Consider the following 7,126-nt stretch of genomic DNA (forward strand, 5'->3'; position numbering starts at 1 on the left):
TTTCGGAGATACATGTAGTGCACCTTTATAGCCACCCAGTTACGTTGTGACGTTTGGTACACCCAAAGCATTCCTACGGTATCCGGGAGTTGCACAATCTCATGGTCTAAGGAAATGATACTTGACATTAGAAAAGCTCTAGCAAACGAACTACACGATCTTGTGCTATGCTTAGGATTGGGTCTTGTCCATCACATCATTCTCCTAATGATGTGATCCCGTTATCAATGACATCCAATGTCCATGGTCAGGAAACCATAACCATCTATTGATTAACGAGCTAGTCAACTAGAGGCTTACTAGGGACATGTTGTGGTTTATGTATTCACACATGTATTACGGTTTCCAGTTAATACAATTATAGCATGAACAACAGACAATTATCATGAACAAGGAAATACAATAATAACCATTTTATTATTGCCTCTAGAGCATATTTCCAACAACCACCACATACGTTTGTCTCCTCTTCGTCTGGATGATGGAAGGCCGCTGCTATTTGGTGAAGGTTGTTGCTGTTGCTCTTTGACGGAAGGCTGCTAACTGTGTTTGTTTGACATACTAATCACAAGCATTAGTTATGTGTGTCTGCCTGCTGGACGAATTCTATTGTGGGAGCATGACAAATATCATACTAGCACACAAATATTTAAAAAGATTTGAATTTGAATCACATTTATAGCATTGTCTTTAAATAAAAATTAGATTAAATAAAAAATAAAACATTGTTCTTGCAATCATATGAGGCTAGATTGATTTTTCTTCTTCAGGAATAACACAATAATATTATTGCTAATGGGTCTATAGTTCTTGAGGGAGCTTAGATTACAACCCTAAAGACGAGGTTAGCGGAGGCTGCTAGCTGATAGGTCTATAGTCCTTAGGGAGCTCGGATTTTCCTTCTTCCGAAATAACACAATAAAAATATTGTTGATGCCTCCCGGCATGACGCCACCTGCAAAAAAAGAATTCTTTTAGTGCCTTGACAACATAATTTTTTGAGAGTACTCCCAGTGTGTGATAAAACCTAGCAGGAAAACCATCTGCTCTAGAAGTCTTCAGAGACCTTATTTGAAGTAATGTGTTGCTGATCTCCTCATCGTAGAATTCACTTCATAAAATATAATATAACAGTTGTGTGATTAACGAATCCGTATTATACAGGATAATCTCAGGCTGCCCCTAGTCGGCTATGTACCACTCCTGAAAAATGAGGCAGCAAACCCCTCCATCTCCTGAATATTTTTTGTAACGCTACTGTCCTCCTTCTCCAGTCAACTAATTGTAATTTTCCTTTTCTTTCAGGTTGCCTTAGGGCTTGTTTGGGACTGCTCCGCTTCATCAAAATCAGTTTCGCTCCAATAAATTCACTTTGGAGCAGTTTCAAGCAGAAGTTGTAGCACTACCAAAGATAATGTTTGGCTTCCATCTAGCTCCAGCTTCAAGAATGTGAAATTTGGTGGAAAGGATCTATTTAATTGGTTGAGGGTGGAGAAACGAAGGGGTATCCACTTACTGGTGGCAGTGGTGGGTAATTTCCATCCAACTCCAGCTTCTAGAGTTTTTTGAAGCACCCCCCGAGGAGCTTCATAAAAAACTAGGAGCTATACCCCAGATTCTAGCTTTTTGCGGAGCAGCATATCGTGGAGCTACCCCTGTTTGGCTTGTGTTTTCCGGAGCAGAGTTGAATTTTAAAGAGCAGAGCAGTCCCAAACAGGCCCTTAGAGTGAAAGAAAATGTCCATATTTCTGTCGCCATCTCAAAGATAGTCTAATCTCGACCTTTACTTCCAGAAAAGCTCTTCCTTCTCCAACATATTGTCAAGTTCCTTTTAGAGACGAATGAGGCGTTTCTGCACCCAGGTCTAGATGCTCCCATCCATAAACAGTAAAATCGTTTAAAAAATAAAAAAATATTTTTTTATGGTGCAAGATGGCCAAATTTGTGATGCCCGTACCAAATTTGGTGGAGTTTGCATATTCGAGGAGCTCATGGAAAAAAGACAAATTTCAGGACTGGGAGAAAGTTTGAAAAAACACACTGTTCATTGGCGCGAGCTCCTCTAATGTCGTTTGCCAATGAAATTTTGCACGCACCCGGTGCACTCATGCATCTTGCTTGCAAAAAAGTTTCTGATTTTTTTTATTTTACTGTTCACACGGCACCGTTTTGAATATCCCGTCTTTTATTATGTTGTTGTTTGGGTTAGTACTGTTGATGACAACTTCCAACTCTTTACGCGTCTTCTCAATTTTCCTGGGAAACGAGTCGATTGTCCTATTGCTCCAGGAGTATAGCGCAACCATCACTCCCTCCAAATTAGCTGCCACTCCTCCCAAATTCGTTGGATGCTTATGCATTACTAGGGAAAACCTTATATAGAAAGGATTATCAGTAGCGTTGGTTAAAAGAAAACGCTACAACTATTTACCCGTAGCGCGGGGAAACAAAACGCGCTACAGCTATGCCTACAGCAGTAGCGCCTCTGCAGGAAAAAGCGCTATTACTACAATTCTCACACTGTTGCCGGCATGCTAGAAATAGTAGTAGCAATCTTGGGATAAAAGCGCTACCGCTAAGTTGGTTGTAGCAGCGCGTTTTCTGGGGAAAGAGCTACTGCTAATGAAAATAAAATAAAATAAAAAACAAATAGAAAAGTAAATGAAAATAAAGAAATAGAAAAAGGAGAAAGAAAAAAATAAAATGTAAAGAAAAATAAAATAAAAATAAAAATAAAGGAGAAAGGCATAGCAGCGTCCGTTCAGAGCAAGCGCTATAGCTAATATAGCAGTAGCGCGTTTTGTAGACCCCCGCTATAGATAAGTTCCTTAAATAAAGGAGAAAGGAAAAAAAGTAAATAAGAAAAGGAAAAGGAAAAAAGAAAACAAAAAGGAAAAATAAATAGCTACTGCCTATAGCAGTAGCGCGTTTTAGTAAGCAACGCTATACCTAGCTTTTTCCCGACTAGCGCTACTGCTATGTTTGACTTAACCCCCGCGCGGTTTTTCTTTCCCTCAGCCACTTCTCCACCAAATCCCCACTCGCACCAAAGCTGTCGCCGCCGCCGCCCTACATAGCCGTCGGCCTTCGCGCATCCTCCCGTCGCCCTCCGCACGCTCTCTGTTGCCCTCCGTCGTCGTCTGGTGCGCTCCCTCGGCGTGCGCCCGAGCCCTGACCCCATCCTCGACGCCACATGCCCCCTCCCTCGGCCGCTCTGCCTCCTCCTGCTCCCTAACTCCGCCGGCGCCCGAGGTGAGCACACCTACACCTCCTCCTTCTCCTCCCCTACCTCTGCCTAGCTAGGGTTCCTAGGGTTCATCAAATTAGCTAGGGTTCATCTAATTAGTTAGGGTTCATCAAATTAGCTAGTACTTGTAGATGCTTAAGTAGTTGTATAGTTGTTGTGCACCCAATGTAGTTAACTAAATATAATTTTTAGGAGAAATTTGTATATGCTTAAGTAGTTAACTAAATATAATTTTTAGGACAAATTTGTATATGCTTAAGTAGTTAACTAAATATATTTTAGGGTCGTATAGTTGTTTAAGTACTTGTATAGTTGTTCTGCACCCAATGTATGCTTAAGTAGTTGTATAATTCTTAGGGTTCATCAATGGGTGCTTAAGTAGTTGTAGATTCTTAAGTAGCTAGGGTTCATCTAATTAGTCAGGGTTCATCAAATTAGCTAGTACTTGTAGATGCTTAAGTACTAGGGCAGTAGGGTTTAACTAGAAATGTTAGGGCAGTAGGGTTTAACTAGATATTAATTAGGGCAGTAGGGTTTAGTTTAGAGAAAAAATCAATATAAAAATATAAATTTCTATTAGTGCTGCAAGTCCAGTAGGTTCTTAATTTTTACCAATCTTTCATTATGACAGAAATTTAGGACAAAATTTGAATTGAGTTCTAGGGTTCATAATTTGAAATTTAGGACAGAAATTGAGTTCTAGGTTCATAATTTTTATTAGGACCTCAATTTAGGACAGAAATATGTAAAGGTTCTAGGTTTCTAGGGTTCATCCATCTATATTTGGTTTTTGAATTGAGTTTGAGAGAGCATGAGATTTGTGTAGATTTTCTTGAAGTGTCAAACACTAGGAGATGCAAATTTGAAGTGGTCATGTTATATGAAAATTCCTCAATAGTGTTTGCTCATGTATACCGACTGTTGCAGTTGCTCATGTACAGGTTCTTAAGTGGTCCTATTATATGCAACATTGAAGTGGTTCGATTATGCCCAAGTGGCCTTTTGTTGTTTGCATGGAATGATTCCGAGTGGCCTATGTTTTGTCGGAATATTGATTCATTTCCGTTCAGGCAAATTTCAGGCGCTCGATTTGTCCACTTTGTAGCACAGGTCATGCCGAAATTTTCCGTGAATTTTGGCATGACTTGTGCTAGAAACTAGGACATATCGAGTGGCCGGGATTTGCCGCAACGGAAATGAATCAACATTCCTACAAAAAATAGGCCTTTTTTCATGTCATTATTCATTTTATTAGGTCTAGAATTAATTGACTAGACTTGATCGTAGGAAACATGGCTAGCAACAATGAAGGACAGGGTTCTGGTTATTGCAACGTCTACGAGGCGGTAGACAACTATTTGAACTATCTCGAGGAGCAACAGTTGTTGCAGTACCCCCTGTCACATCCGAGATTGAGACCGACATCGAGACCGGTGCTGAGATCGACACCAGCGCTGAGACTGCGAATTAGACGGTATAGAACCGAAACCGAAGAGGATACAGCGCCCAAACCAGGTCGGCACTACTAGACTGGTGGTCACGGAGGTGGACCCCAGCAATTTCGAGCCAAAAGAGCCTACTGAAGCGCGCATGTGCTACGACAATCAAATAGGCTACATCCTACAGGGAACCGCCACCATCAACGATGAGAAATTAAAGAAGATACCAAATATGGAGCACAACCTCCTAAGGAAGCTGCACCAGTGATTCTTGTTCCCGGGCCGGGATGAAATCAAATATACTCGACCGTGGCAAGACCCGACAATGAAGAATATAAACAGACGCGCCATGGGCAAGTTTAGCGGCGCGTTGTCCACCTGGAAAGTAAGGGTGAAACATTGGATCATCGTCAAAGAGGAACCCTTCTCCGAGATTGTAAAGGCGACAATTACGGAAGAGCAGTTCGAAATATTCAAAAAGGCTTGCGTTGCCGAAGCTGCCAAAGAAAAGTCGGAGTACATGAAGGGGCTTCAAGAGAGGAACATGGGGTGCCACCACCTCGCAAGTCGTGGTTACGCGGGGAAGAGGCCCATATGGGCCAAGGAAGATGCGGAACGCGAAAGTCTCGTGGTCCCAAACCCCTTGGCGGAGTTCACCATTGCTACTTCTTGAGCTTGCCTTGGTTTTTCCCTGGAAGAGGAAAGGGTGATGCAGCAAACTAGAGATAAGTATTCCCCTCAGTTTTGAGAACCAAGGTATCTATCCAGTAGGAGGTACAAGTAAGTCTCCAATCTATGCACCTGCACAAACAATTAAACACTTGCACGCAACGCGATAAGGGGGTTGTCAATCCCTTCACGGTCACTTGCAAGGATGAGATCTGATACAGATAGATATAAAAGATTACTAAAATGTAAAACAAAGTAAAAAACAAATAAATTGCAGCAAGGCATTTTTGGTATTCTGGTTTATATACCTGAAAATATATGATGAAAAATAGACCGGGGGGCCATAGGTTACACTAGAGGCTTCTCTCTTGAAAAAGAAAACAACAAGGTGGGTGAAAAAATTACTATCGAGCAATTGATAGAAAAGCGCAAAGTTATGACGATATCCAAGGCAATGATTATGAATATAGGCATCACGTCCGTGTCAAGTAGACCGAAACGATTCTGCATCTACTACTATTACTCCACACATCGACCGCTATCCAGCATGCATCTAGAGTATTAAGTTCATAAGAACGGAGTAACGCCTTAAGTAAGATGACGTGATGTAGAGGGATAAACTCAAGCAATATGATGAAAACCCCATCTTTTTACCCTTGATGGCAACAATACAATATGTGCCTCGCTACCCCTACTATGTCACTGGGTGAGGACATCGCAAGATTGAACCCAAAACTAGGCACCTCTCTCATTGCAAGAAGAACCAATCTAGTTGGCCAAACCAAACCGATAATTCGAAGAGAAATACAAAGATATCAAATCATGCATATAAGAATTCAGAGAAGATTCAAATAAAATTCATAGATAATCTGATCATAAATCCACAATTCATCAGATCTCGACAAACACACCGCAGAAGAATATTACATCAGATAGATCTCCAAGAACATCGAGGAGAACATTGTATTGAAGATCAAAGAGAGAGAAGAAGCCATCTAGCTACTAGCTATGGACCCGTAGGTCCGAGGTAAACTACTCACGCTTCATCGGAAGGGTAATAGGGTTGATGTAGAAGCCCTCCGTGATCGAATCCCCTTCCGGCAGGGCACCAGAAAAGGCCCCAAGATGGGATCTCACAGGTACAAAAGGTTACGACGGCGGAAAAGTATTTTGGTGGACGCTTTTGGTGGTTAGGGAATATTTCTGAATTTATAGGCCAAAGATTAGGGTTGGAGGACTCTCGTGGGGCCCACAAGCCAGGGGGCACGCCCTGAGGGCTTGTGGAGCCCTCGGGACTCTTCTGCCTTCCTCTCCAAGTCCTATGTGTGTCTTCTGGTCCAAGAAAAATCACCGCGAAAGTTTTATTCCATGTCAACTCCGTTTGATATTCCTTTTCTGTAAAACTAAAAAACAAGGAAAAAACAGAAACTGGCACTGGGCTCTACGTTAATAAGTTAGTCCCAAAAATAATATAAAATAGCATATAAAACATCTAAAACAGATAATATAATAGCTTGGAACAATCAAAAAATATAGATTCGTTGGAGACGTATCAAGCATCCCCAAGCTTAATTTCCGCTCGTCCTCGAGTAGGTAAATGATAAAAACAGAATTTTTGATGTGGAATGCTACCTAACATATTAATCCCTGTAATTTTCTTTATTGTGGCATGAATATTCAGATCCATAAGATTCAAAACAAAAGTTTAATATTGACATAAAAACAATAATACTCAAGCATACTAATACAGCAATCATGTCTTCTCAAAATA

Source organism: Aegilops tauschii, chromosome 1 (genome assembly GCF_002575655.3).
Source record: "Aegilops tauschii subsp. strangulata cultivar AL8/78 chromosome 1, Aet v6.0, whole genome shotgun sequence".
Classification (NCBI taxonomy): domain Eukaryota; kingdom Viridiplantae; phylum Streptophyta; class Magnoliopsida; order Poales; family Poaceae; genus Aegilops; species Aegilops tauschii.